The sequence below is a fragment of the Ambystoma mexicanum genome, chromosome 1p (genome assembly GCF_040938575.1).
Source record: "Ambystoma mexicanum isolate Mex_15411 chromosome 1p, UKY_AmexF1_1, whole genome shotgun sequence".
NCBI lineage: Eukaryota > Metazoa > Chordata > Amphibia > Caudata > Ambystomatidae > Ambystoma > Ambystoma mexicanum.
In genome coordinates this window covers 572,785,695-572,800,329 of record NC_090921.1, presented here as the reverse complement: position 1 = coordinate 572,800,329, position 14,635 = coordinate 572,785,695, and the positions used below count along the sequence as shown (strand labels likewise).

The window sequence follows — 14,635 nt, the reverse complement described above, 5'->3', positions numbered from 1 at the left end:
GACACCTTAGTCCTTGGGCAGGCTTACCAATAAATCCACATTGCAAAGAGGTAACAATAGTAATTTTCATCGCTTTCGCGGCCCAAATTCACAGAGGGGTTCAAACTACAATCAGAATGAAGGATCGTCCTGGGGTAACAATCTAGGCCAGGCCTCACAGGGTTACCAAAGGGGACAGCTCAGATCTCGCGGCCGGGGGACGTCCTCCACTTCGAGAGTAGAGCCACACCTCCAAAACAGTGGCTACCCGCTTCAGGTGCCCTCCCATGTCTCTCCAGTAGCAGGACCTATTTCACCCTTCACCTAAGCATGGGAGTGAATCACCTCCGACAAATTATTGCTATCCACTGTGGCGGCCGGTGGAACTGATCCAGCAACCCCAGAACCAACCCCTGCATCAAGACTCACCCGAAGGAAGAACAAAACATCCTTCTCGAGGAAATGGCAACACTGCTCCAAAAGGACACCATGAAAATTGTCCTGGCGAACCAGGTAAAAAAGGGCATTTATTCAACCTACTTTGTTGTGCCGAAAAAAATCTAACAATGCCCCCAGCATTAGACCTACGCCCTGCAAACACCTATGTCAAGCCACAAATGCTCTGCATGACTATGCTGCAAGAGGTAATCCCCCTGCTAATGCAGGGAGACTACATAGCAACATTGGATATGAAAGATGCCTATTTTCATATTTCAATGTTCCCGGCGCACAGAAGATTCTTGCATTTCAAGATGGCAAACCAGCACTACCAATTCAAGGTGCTACCCTTGGGAACAGCATCCACACCAAGGGTAGTCACAAAGGTACTGGCGGTTGTGGCAGCGCACTTGGGCAGGGAAGCAATCCCAGTGTACCCTTACCTGAACGACTGGCTTATTACAGGGGAGACTCCCCACATTTTCAGGCAAAACATTCAAAGAACTATCGACCTTCTCTTTCAATTGGGCCTTTCAATAAACAATAAAAAATGAAGCCTAGTGCCAAGCACGACCAAACAGTTCCCAGTAGCTGTAATAGACTCAAAGGAGGGGTTAGTCTTTCCGAGGAAAGAGTCCAAAATAGGTTACTGCAAATACCTCATCAGGCCGGCCGCCAGATAAGGGTGCGCAAAGCGATGCGTTTGCTAGGTATGATGGCATCTTGCATTTACCTGGTCCCACATGCACGCCTGGGCATGCGACCATATGCAGGAATGGTTGGCGAAACAGTGGTCTCAGGCAAGCGGTCAGTGGGACGATCTAGTGGTCGTTTCGCCAACACTGGTACAAAGCCTTTGCTGGTGGACAGGACAAAATCACTTGAAAGGGAAACCCTTCCACAATCCAGAAGTGCAGGCGATAGTTACGGCAGATGCATCTCTCGCCGGGTGGGGGGTGGGCTCATCACCTTCATCACACAGCACAGGGTCTGTCGACTCGTGCCATGGCGCAGAACCACATCAATCTGCTCGAGCTACTGGCGGTGTTCAAGGCCCTTCAGGCATTCGAGATACATCTAGCAAACCAGTCCGTGCAAGTTCTCACTGACAGTACTATGGCGATGTTTTACATCAACAAACGGGGGAGCACATGCTCTCCAAATCTATCCAAAGTAGCGCAACAAATTCCTATCCTCACAACACGTTCCAGGGAACTCGGCTCTCTAGCAGACTAGCTGAACAGAGATCCCTTATCAGAGGAACACTAGTGGCAACTAGACACAGGGGTCGTAGACAAACTCTTCTCTCAATGGGGTTGCCCCAATCTAGACTTGTTCGCTACAAGCGAAAACAAACAATGCCCAGACTTTGCGTCCAGGTTCCCCCAACCAGGCTCCAAGGGGAACGCCCTATGGAGGAACTGGTCAGGGAGATTTGCCTACGTCCCCTCCCCCCACCCCCCGACTCCTCTCATGAACAAAGTAAACAAGATCCACAAGGAACAAGTGATGCTCATCCTAGTTTCTCCTATGTGGGCAAGACAGCCATGGTGTCCACATGCGTGCAAACTGGCAATATGCTATCCCATCAAGCTTCCGTGCCAGACCAATTTACTCACTCAGCACGGGGGATTAACAGTGCACCCCCTACCTCACTCGATGAACTTGGCAGCGTGGCTCCTGAAGTCATTGAGTTTGGACATCTTAATCTACCATAGAGGTGTATGGCTATCCTCAAGGAGGCACGAACGCCAAACACTAGACACTGTTATTTCGACAAGTGGAGGAGATTTGTAATTTGGTGGAAGTCGAAACAAATTTACCCCATAGAATGTACCCGATCCCACATTCTAAACTATATGCTCCACTTGCTAGACTCTGGGTTAGTATTCAACTCTATAAAGGTCCACCTGGCTGCCCTGGGGGTTTACACCACCTAACACAATAAAGTATTGTTGTGGAAGGTGCCGGTCATCAATGCATTCATGGAGGGAGTAAAGAGACCCACCCTCCAATTTCAAACCCATGCCAGGATGGGATCTCAATGTAGTAAGTACTCACTAAGCTCGTGGACCCCATTTAGAGCCGATGCACAAGTCAAGTCTTAAACCTGACCTACAAGACTGCCTTCTAAGTGGCTATTACTTGCATAAGAAGAGTTAGTGAATTGCAAGCATTGTCAGTGCAGGATCCTTTCTTTGTCATACATAAGGACAAACTGGTTTTACGTATTCATCATAGGTTCTCTCCTAAGCTCATTTCAAAGTTTCACGTGAACTAGTCCATTGAGTTTTTGGCTTTCTTCCAAAACCCAAAAGGCTCAGCTGAGGTAAAACTCAACTCTTTCCATCTGGTGTTCGTTGCGGTGAGTGCTGCACCTTGGATCCCACCTGGGCCTTGATTTCAATTGTTTTAATTACTGGAGATCCCCGTGCCCCGGCGCCCACGCTTGTTCTCCGATCCTCTACCAAACCTTTTTACCACTATCTAAGCGCCTGTCGTCTTGTCCAATTGTCATCTTGTCTCGTCTGTCTCGTCTACTTCAACCCTGCCCTGTGTCCTTCCCTAGTGTTCTCCCCTTTCCACTCATTTCCCTACCTCCTCTATGGTGCTCTCTATCACCCCTATCTTTTCTAACTGCTTCTCTATCGACTATCCTGCTCTCCTCACTAAATCTGGTAGGAAGAAGTTTAAAAAGGACATCCTGGTCTCCAACCCAGGCCTCCCACCCAGACCTCCCTATCGCTGACACCTATACCAGCACCTCCTCCAGGCAAACTTTCACCGACATCCTCTTTGTCAGTACCTCGTCAGACCTAAGGACTCTACATATGGTCTTTGTGCTCTCTCCCTTTGCTGCTTCTCCCAATAATAGTGGCACACGGTGGGAGGCCCTCCTGGACCCCTTCTACTCTTCTAAGGTCATCATTAATGTTTACTTGAATGGTACCGTCTTAGTCCAAGGCCCTCAAGCCAACCTTTTCCTCTTTGTTAGACGCTTCGCGCGCCTCATCAACTTCCTCTCTTCTCCTGCTGTCCCCTCTATCTCCTCCACAAGTTCCACCCCTCTCCCTGCTGTATCCTCCTTGGCTACCTTGCCCTCCCCTTCCACCCCTCGGGCTGCTTCTACACCTCCACAGGGCGTACCTCTGATTTGTACCCCTCCGCGGAAGTCTTTCAAGGACAGCAACCTTCTCCATATAGCCACTCAACTCTCGCTCTGCTGTCAAACACTCCTCTGACATCTGCCGCTTCCTGTAGGAACTTGACCTCAAAGTCCTCGGCCTCACCGAGACATGGTTCATGGCCAGCTCTGTTACGAGCTTTGACACTCTCCTCCCTGACGGCTACAAGATCCTCTCTGCATCCACATCCATCCGTTCCGGAAGGGGTCGTAGCCCTGATCTTCCCTGAGTGGATTCTGCCTCTGTCATTCCTATGCAGGCCTACTCCTCTTTCGAATGCCCCATCTGCAGGCTCTCTCTCCTGGCCATTCCCTTGCTGTGGCTACCATCTATCGGCCACCTGGTCAGATTCCTTCCTTCCTCTGAGTGGGCGTACCTCTCCTCTTCACTCCTGGTCTCAACCACGCAATTCCTCCTCCTTGGAGGCTTCAACATCTACCTGGATGCTTCCTGTCCTTCCACTGGACTCTCATGACTTTCTCCCACTCTCTATTCTCCCCTCTGGCCCAAATCACTCTGCAGGGCACACTCTGGATGTTCTAATCTCCTCAGACCTTCCCCGTTCAATCCCTCTCACCACTCCTCTCTCCTGGAGCTATAACTTTCTCCTTTCCTACTAGCTCACCCTCTCTACCCCTCAGGTCAAGCCAACTCCAGCACTGCCACCTACCTTTGCGGTTATCCGTCCCATGATGCGTGTCAGTTGAGGCTTTCGCTGCCACTTTTTCTCCCTCCCTTGGCTGACTCACACCCTGACACAGCCCCTTGCATGCTCCACTCTGCTATATCTGATACTCTCGATGCTCTTGCCCCTGTCATGAGGATCCGCTTGAAGCCCAAAGCCAAGTGCAACTCTTGGTATGACTGAGACCACGTCACTCTTAAACGCAAGTGCAGGGTGGCTAAGAGGAAATGGCGTGCTCCTGGTACCTCCTCTGACAAACTGGCCTGCCGCCTGCTCCAAGGGAAATACCAGCTCTGTCCACACCAAGAAGAGAGCCCACATCCAAGCCTGCGTCTCTGCGACATCTAACAACTCGACCAAACTCTTTAAAATCTGCAAGGAGCTGGCCAATCCTGCTGCAGCTCTACCTCTCCTGTTCCCTCCCATGCCTTCTGCATAGCCCTGGCATCTCATTTCATCTCTAAAACTCAGGATATCCTGTCCCCTCTCTCTCTCTCTCTCTCCCCTCCCTCTACTCCCTGCTCTGCCTCTGCCCCTTCTTCGGCCACCTCTCCTCCTTCTCTTCCTTTCCCCTGTTCTCTTCAGACGAGGTTTATAGACAACTCCGATCTATGAAAGTCTCTTCGAAGCAGGTTCAACCCTGTTCCTCCAAAACCATGAAGGACCACATTGACAGTGTTTTTCTCAAACGGCAAAAACCATGTTCTAATGGATCAAATTACACTCTTTACCACATGGATAAACCTAATAGTATATATAACAAAAAAAGACTGTAAACACCGTACAATATACCACAGAGGTGACAAACGCCAGGAATCGTATATTCCCGAATATACTTGTTCATACATTAATTTATTAATTATAACTCTCTTAAAATGATCACATTACATAAAATTCATAGTTAAACACATAATATATAAAACATCAAAAGACTGTACTTCACAAAACACATACAAATCCCGAATATGGGTTGATTCTGCTGGTCTGAAAATTGACTGTGTGGAACTCCACACTGGAGAAATTTCTCTTAACTAGGTTTTATTGGTCCTTGCTCAGTAACCCGACTTGTACAAGTTTCTGTCCTAGAAACACAGGTTAATGTGGGACATTCATCAGGGGTAAAGTGATGTGTTTTTTTTTTTCTCAAAGGTGATGATGATTCCTTCTACCACTTTCTTGCAGCCATAGAATTTCTAAAATTGACTCCCTGTGGAATAAAACAAAATCTATTACTAATTTTGTACGGCTGTTTGTATCTTATAATATAGACTACAAACATCAGCACCCTGATCCAAAAAGAGGGTGTAAGAGTATATATTTATTTACATACCTTATCAATTGTGGTAATAACTTCCACAACAACGCCAAATTTATGGTATTGATAAAAGCGACTTCCAAATGGTTTAGAGAAGGTCGCTCCAAAAACTTCATCTCAAGTTCTACAAAGACACATAGGGAAAAAATATTTTTATGGAGAAAAATATTTTTTTATAGGTAAGAATTCAAGGATTGGCTTCAAAATGATATAGGAACTTAGCATGGTCCTCTATATTTCTTTATAAAATACCCAAATCTTACTTACCGATCCTTTAATTAGATTGGTGCTTTAGGATAAGAATTTGCCTCCATCTTGAAGGATGTTGATTAAATGAACGGAAGAAACTTCCTGTAGAATTAAAACACAAGAGGAAAGGTTTGGGTCTAGGAGTCTATAGGTACAAAGTTTTGCTACATAATGTCCATAAATACTATTTCTGAAATTTTTATTTCAAAGTCTAGATTTCAAAAAGAGAGAGTTTTTTGCCTGTCCCAATGTGTATACTTTATGCATTAGGGAAAAAGATATTCAAACTACACCCAGGTTCTAAGGGTCGAGATAGATAATCTGCCTGCTGTTGGCGCGGAACGTTATGGCGTCAATGCACGTGGCGTGATGACGACATTGCGCGTTCCTTGGTGCGGGTGATGTCATCGCGTCACGTGAGACGCCACAGATTAGGGATTTAAAAGGCGGCCCTTTTTCTTCTCAAAAACGGCACAGATGTAACTGGAACCTGTTCTGTGGCTGGAATTTCTTTCTCCTTTCTTTTTCCTGTTAAGGTAAGGAGGACTTGACACTCTTTAAATGATGAGAAACTGCCATTAGAAAATCAACAGCAGGCAGATTATCTATCTCGACCCTTAGAACCTGGGTGTAGTTTGAATATCTAAAACTTTGTACCTATAGACTCCTAGACCCAAACCTTTCCTCCTGTGTTTTCATTCTACAGGAAGTTTCTTCCGTTCATTTAATCAACATCCTTCAAGATGGAGGCAAATTCTTATCCTAAAGCACCGATCTAATTAAAGGATTGGTAAGTAAGATTTGGGTATTTTATAAAGAAATATAGAGGACCATGCTAAGTTCCTATATCATTTTGAAGCCAATCCTTGAATTCTTACCTATAAAAAAATATTTTTCTCCATAAAAATATTTTTTCCCTATGTGTCTTTGTAGAACTTGAGATGAAGTTTTTGGACTGACCTTCTCTAAACCATTTGGAAGTCGCTTTTATCAATACCATAAATTTGGCGTTGTCGTGGAAGTTATTACCACAATTGATAAGGTATGTAAATAAATTTCTGATGATTGTTAATCTGCTTAGAATCACATGCTGTGCATAGGTCCGACATCCAGTGGTCACTGCGGAGTATTGCATTTTGTTTTTCGTAGTCAAAAATGGGACGTCGACAAGGCGTGTCTGTAACACTATCCCTATAGTGACGTGCGTTGTACCCACAATCCCTCACGCGTCGAGGTCCCTCAGATTGTTTTTTCCGCCCAGATACTGGTCGCCTTTACGCGGAGCTCCTCGAGAGACATTGCAGATTTCATCTCCTCGACCTTTGGTTGTTTTCCTATATTAATATAGAACATATCGATCCTCCCCTCGACGCTGTTGTGAAGCTTCTCCGCCGAGCAAGATCTTCGACGGAGGGGACGAGCGGAGGAGATCCTTCGGCGTTGCCGAACACGTGGCCTGGCCTCGCAGGCCAAATACAGTAGGGAGAGTGGGGGTCGTGGGACATCTCTAATTCTTTTCTGAGAATGCCTTTCCTTTTCCCCTTCCTTTCCCTTGGGGTGGTTATCACGTTTTATTGCCTCAGCTATGGAGAGGACACCCTTTAGGTTTTGCCCGCTTTGCAAGGGCAAGTTTACTTGGAAGGACAAGCATTCACGGTGTAACCGCTGCTTGCCCCTCGATCACAAGGAGGAAGGTTGCACGGCTTGTCGGCTTCTTAAGCCGAAGACTCTAAAAGACCGTAGGGTCAAAAGGTGGGCGGCCTACGCTATGTCGAAGGCTGACGCTCCACCCACCGTCGCTACCTCCGACAGTGACGAGGAACGTGATACCACGACCTCCGCTACGGAAGTCGTAAACCCCCTTAGAGAGCGCACACGCGCTTCGTCGTCTGTCCCCGGCCCCGACGGGCTCAGCTCACGCCCTGCTTATGGGGATGAACACCCCGGCGACACTGACGCACACAAGACCACACATAAGCACACAACCCATGGCTCTAGTTTGCCAAAGGCAAAGAGAGCATCAGCGCCCAAGGAGACGCAGGTTTCACCGGCGGCCTCCTCGGACCGTTCGGGTTCGAAGCCCCTCTCGCAACCGCAGCCGCGACCAGCGACTGGGCTTTCGGCAAATAAGGGCGCCGCCCCCAAATCATCGGCCGGAGCGCATCAGCAGAAAGCGCATGCCGCCGTAGAGCGTTCAACACCCATAACGTCGAAACCACAGCTCTCCGCTGACAAACAAGTCGCTGAGAGCTTGGCGAGGATCGTGGTAGCCGACGCCCACAAGCGTACGCCGAAAGACACGTCGAGCGCTACGCAAAGGTCGAAAGACACACCTGAAGGCTTTTCGGAAGGCGACGGGACACTTTCCTCGACGTTATGGGAAAGGTCGAGCCGTGTTCAGCTACAAGACACCAATTTTCCCCCGCTAGACCGCTCAGGGGTACCCCATGAAACCATGGAAAGGCTCCATCTCTGCATGGAAAGAATGGAGAGGTTTATGAATGCCCAAAACCCTCCCACTCCAAAGAGAATAAGAGAAGGGCCTCAGGAGGACCCCAGGGCCAAAATTCCAAGATTAGTCAATCCCCACCAGGACACAGCCTCAGACTTCCACAGTGTGTATGACCTCACTGGGGAAGAACATTATTTTGAGGAAGAGGATGATTTTATGGACGAGGAAGACGGACGGAACCAGGAGGAAGGTCTGGAGGACAGCCCAGACTCGGTAGGAGAAGGCTTCGGAGAAAATCCAGAAGAAGGACCTTCTCACCCCTGGCAATCACCATCAATATATTCCGACACTGATGTCCTGAACCTAAATCCTCCTGACATTTCACCGGTTAGAAACACGTCTCCCATTGACGATCAACCCACATTTAATGCCCTGTTGCGCAGAGCAGCAGCACACTTCGAACTAGACACTGGGGAGCTCTCTCCTGAATTAGACTTTGTAGAAAGGGTAATTAAGGAGAAACCCCCGGTCAGTCAGACAATTCCCCTCCTCGCTTCGGTGAGGAGAAGAATCATCCCTTCGCTGTCCACACCCGCACTAATCAGAGGGGTCAATCCTAGAATTGAAAAACTTTTCACTCCTTCACCCTCAGACCCGCTGTACATCAGGGGACATTCCATTCCGGATTCCCTGGTAGTAACCAACACAAGAAAGAGGGCAGGGGTACCACTTTCCACCAGTGAGGCACCACCTGACAAGGAGGGCAAGCGGTTATATGCCCTTGCTAAAAGAATTACATCCTCGGCCGCCTTTTCGGCAAGAATTGCCAACAACAATTCTTTGCTCGCTAGCTATGCGGACGCGCAGTGGGCCAAACTGCGCAAAGACGCCGAAGAAGCGCCGGAACCATTACGTACACGCCTGCTTTCAACTATTGGCGAAGGAACCCAGGTCAACCAGAGTATTGCGTCTTAAAAAGTCGCAATGACATAACATCCCCTGTTTTCTGTCCCGGCCTGCCCGACAGCTGAGTACACCGGAATGCAGCAAGATGGCGGCCGCCACACAGTGCAGCGGCGGAAGCAGAGCTCTGTGGATGCTGAAGTGAGGGACAGAACTGTGAGCCCCCTACGGACACTGAAACAACTGCGTATCACTCGAAAATAGGGGAGGCTCCAGCCCACTGGTGAGCGGGAGAGCTTTGCGGCCAAGATCGATCCGGGAGTACTAAATATTGCACAAGTCACGCAGCTACCTTGAGGGCGCGCTGCCTAATTGCAATACGAGGCGAGGCATAGGCACCCCTCGTATCTTGTCCCTCTTATTGGATGCCGATCTCGCATTCTCTGTCCCTATTTTTTGATACCGGTGCTGCCATAGTGCCAAGAGCTGCATTTAAGCAACTAAGGTACTGCAGAGGCAAGCAGCATGAGCCGTGCAGCCGCCTGAGACGCCAACAACAGGGCGTATATGCAGTCCCTACAGCCAGCCTCTGAGTGAATCTGAAGAACCAGCAACATACCAACTGGCCGTAAACAGGCAGATCTACCCCAGATAGCAGTGGCACTGACCCCTCACAGTTCCATATTTACCCAGGAGAGCGGTGCGCCTTTCTGCCAGAACACACTGGCGAGTTCTGTCTAACAAAATGGGAAACTTGGCAAAGTGCAATTTGATGCATAGATCTGTTTGTGCTACGTTCCACCTGGAGTGGATGAAATGTGGCAAGTGCTACCCAAAAGGAACCTGAGACGCGCACAGATACCTGAAGCACTCCTAGTGGTGGAAGATCCTAAGGAATGATAGAACGTGCAATACAAAGTGGCTAATAAATGCTGCAACTTTCCCTCACCCGAGCAGTGCTTTCTTGGCTCCTTGCTGAAGGGACTCATCTATGGGTAGGATGTAGTCGGGGAAAATTCAAAGAAAAATCGCGGGCCTTCATCAGACATGCTTCCGCATCCAAAACCACCAACAGAGCTGCCATCGGCATTAGAAGATGAAGCCAAACCGGCCACTAAAGATGTCATTCTATGCTATTTTGAGTCTCTGCAAAAAGGAGATGGCAACAATGGCAAAACACTTGAAGAGTTACTTCCAGGAATTGTCTCGCATCTATCTGTCCAACAGAATGAGTCCAAACTAGAGGACCTGGAATCTGCCTTCTGTGAACAAACACATTCACACGACCAGCTTGAAAGGAGAGTGGCAGCATTGGAATCATTTCTATATTAGGCAGGAGGATGCCGAAAATCGGTCTGCCGAATAATGTGCGTATCCGAGGAGTTTCGAGAGACGTCCAAGACCGGGACCTGGAAAAATATGTCTGAGCTTTGTTGCATGAAAAATTGGGAGATGGAGCAGCAGATCTTACATTGCACCGTTCACATAGGGAATTGTCCAATTTCCAGATAATACAAACCTTCTTCCAGATGTCCTGGTGCGTGTCCACTTCTTCAAGACAAAGGACCTCAGCTCCCAAAAGCTCAGAGCGATGGGGGATCTGATGTTTGAGGAATCAACCGTACATGCATTCCAGGACCTCTCCCAGGCAATAATCTAACGGCGCAGGCTGATGAGACGACTGACTAGTTGGCTCACAGAAAAGGGATCTGCTGCAAGTGGGGCTATCGGTTCTGAATCACGTTTGAAATAGATCGGACACGGTTTATAGTAACCTTTTTCAAATGGCATATTTTCGAATGCCATTTTTTCGACACAATTTTGGCAAATTTTTTTTTTTGTTTCTTTTTTTTAAATTGTCTTATTGAAATGGGGGGGATCCCCCAAACCCATTTTTTAAACACTTTTTTTAACTTACGAAACCAAAAAAAACATAAAATAAAAAAAGAATACATTAGACAAAAATAATTTTGGCAAAATGTTTTCGAAAAAATGGTATTTCGAAAAAAATGACCGGATACCATCGGACACAATACAAATATGCATCTCTGCGAGCGGCAGTGGAAACCCTGAAGATCCCTGAAGCTGAAATACACTTGCTGGATGACACTGGCATGAGACTTCGGCAGCCCAATGGTCACAATCGAAGACGAGGAAGAGCAGGAGGCCTTCTATGAATACAAGGGAAAGGAGCAGAGGCCTCAGACTGAACCGTAAGGTGAGAGGTTTGAAATCAACTAGAGGGTTTACACAGAAGCCACATGGCGAACTTGAACTGTTGAACACTTTGGGATTACAATATTAAGTATTTGGGTGCTAGCGACAATGATCATTGATACCACTGCAGGCTGTTTAAATAGCAGTTAGTCATACATATAGGACCATTAGGATAACATGCCCTTTTTTCAAGCAGATTGCTTGAGGGTTATTTTGATTTTTCCTTTTCTTTTTTTTTCTTTTTGTTTCGTCATACATCCAATGCAGTTACATGAGGTGTGATACAATGGTGAAGGGGAATATTACGAGATCTCTCCCGGAAGGCATGAGGCTTAGTGGATCCGTAAGCTTAGATGGTTTCTATCTAAGGGAGAGAAGTCGTGATGGTCTGCCTGGCAGCTGAGCTCTACACCTACCTAAACTACCAGGCTTGCTGATGTAATATGTGTCTCAATACATTTTCAGGGTCTAAATTCCCTGAGGAAAAGGATAAGTGTCCTTAGCAAATTAATAGACCTTAAAGCAGATCTAGCCTTGCTCCAGGAAACTCGCCTCTTGCAGCAAGATGAGACGAGAATTAGGTCATGATGGTTTCCACATCAATATTTTGCCTCCTCCACTAAAAAAACTGGAGTAGCCACCTTGATAGTTGAATATTTGCATTTTGAGCAAATGAGGGTTGTAAGAGATACCAATGGAAGATGCATATGGGTTATCTACGCATATCGGGGAGAATTCACACAGTGGTGTCATTGTATGGCCCCAATCGCAACAGCAGGATCAGTTTTATGCTCAATTGTTTCCATGGCTCACACAACTTTGACGAGGCGAACTGATAATTAGCAGGGATTTTAATCTGGCGCTAGATGGCAGCTGGGCTAGGTCTGGCTCTGAAACTCCCACAGAGATGGCGAGAGAGCCCTGCTTAAACAAGCCATAGTCTATCTGAACATGGTTGATGTGTGGCGGAGCCTTCACCCCCAACATTGGGACTATACGAATTTCTCTCATGTACATCACATTTATTCCAGAATTGATTATTTTCTAATATCTCAATCCTTACTGCATGGAATCCCAGCCATTAAAAGAGGTAGCACTGGTATTCGGACCACTCCCCCGTTGCAATACACTTGGACGGCTATGGTCTGGGAGGCCGAAAGCATGAGATGGAGATTAAATTATTTGCTATTAACAGACCAGACTGCATGCTCTGAAATTGGGGCAGGGATTACCCTATTTCCAGGAGAATCTCACACTGGGATGTGTCCATCTCAGGGGTATGGGAGGCTCTCAAACCCACTTCAAGGGGGAATTTATTAGCAGAGCAGCAGCCCGGAAAATATTGTCTGCCCAAAGAGACCAAGCGGAGCAGATTGGGGCTAAATGGGAATACCAATACAAGAGAGACTGGGCTAGGAAAACAAAAAGGCAGCTCCAAGTAGCTAGGACAGAGTTGAAGGCACTATGGGCAGGTGATATTTCACACACATTGCTACAGATGAAGCACTTTTACTTTAGTACTTCCAATAAAGCCTCCTGGGTTTTAGCCTATAATCTTAAGGCACAGGGGAATAGCACTAATATAGGGGCTCTACAAGATAGTGGGGGGCAATTGCACACAAATGAAGCCGAGAAAACACACATCCTGGCCCAATAGTATTCTGATCTGTTTGCAGCAGACCTACCCGATAGCCCACTACAAAAGGCATTCATTCAAGAATCCCTCATTCCCCAAATGACAGCATAGCAGAGACAATCCCTAGACAGGCCTATTACACAGAGGAAGTTGCATTTGTCATTCGATCCTTCCCAAGCAATCAAGCACAAGGCCCAGACAGCTATACGTCTGCCTTCTTTAAAAGATTCTCAGCAATCCTCTTCCCCCACAATTCCTTTGCCTTGGTGGGTTCGATTACACCTTCAATGAGGGAATTGACCATGACTCTGCTTGCTAAACCAGATAAAGATCTCACCCTATGATCATCCTTTCGGCCGATTGCTGTCCTCAATTATGATGCCCGAATTTATTCAAAGGTGTTGGAGAGCTAGTTTGGCTAGCGGAAATACCTAGCCAAACTAGTGTGATCAGAGCCGCGTACAGAAGAGCAGATATTCTGAACAAATCTTAACAGTAGTGCTTAGAGTACAGGGGGAAAGGTGAAACGAAGAGAGCCGGGCCCAATTGGAGCCACTGTAACTGCAGCGCAAGCACCGGACCCATCAACCAGGACCCCACAGGGGGCTTCAAGCTAGTACGAATAGCCTTGCTAAAGACCCTCGGGTTGAAACACGTGTCGGCTGTCAACAGGGGGATTCAAGAACCCCCGAATGTACTATATGTATATGACAACATAAACCAACCACTTGCACAAATAAAAGCGAAATTACATCGTGTAAGAGCAATTCCTTGAAACCAATAAGCAAGATAGCCAGGAACGAACCCCCCTTTCTTCTACTCAACAAATGAGGTGTTTGGCTAAACCTCAGACAAGTTACCTGTGATCTTGCAACCTGCTTTTCCACCCCCATGCACCAAGAATACAGAGCCCAGCAAGGTAATTTCCAAATATAGAGCCAACTACTCTTCTAGATAACAAATTAGTCTTTAAATGATATCAACCATGTCATCACTTCCATTTGTTTCCTCATAATTTGCATACATATAGGGAACTAAGTGAACTATATTTCATAACAAATAAAAATGTGCTAGACATGGTAATAACTCCACCTCTGTCATACAACTTCCATTACCAGGTGCCCATCCTCGATACCTTGTTCTCTGTTCAGTCACATATAAGATCCTATCAAGGAAAAGGTGTGCATCTCCATATTAAGTAGATGAAATTGGATGATCGAGAGGGCAACATGCTAGCTCACTAGCACTCATTCTTCCTGTACTAATAAAATATTGATGTGAAAGATAGTTCATCTGTGAACGCGCCCAGCATAGAAAGTCGGCACAGTTGAATGAAGTCTGAAGGCCTGGATGACAATTTGGGCATGTGCAAGTTGAAAGGAGCTGTGCTAGTTGCAGTGTTTCATTGTTTTAGTATAGACCCAGCAAGGTTTGTGCCTTAATAGCATATATGCCAAGGGAAAGACCTTCAATTTGGAGCATGTTGACATTGGGTTGAAAACGGAAACTGACTTGTGCAGCTTCACGAAGTATATTACTTATCGGTGCTACAAAATATGTACTAATTTTTCCATTA

General features: G+C 46.9%; 1 protein-coding gene across 2 annotated transcripts in view; it reads left to right on the top strand.

The window, feature by feature from the left end:
* Nucleotides 1-14,635, top strand: part of AP3D1 (adaptor related protein complex 3 subunit delta 1) — a 2,198,421-nt gene that overhangs the window by 715,134 nt on the left and 1,468,652 nt on the right. The gene's annotated exons all lie outside the window — the stretch shown is intronic.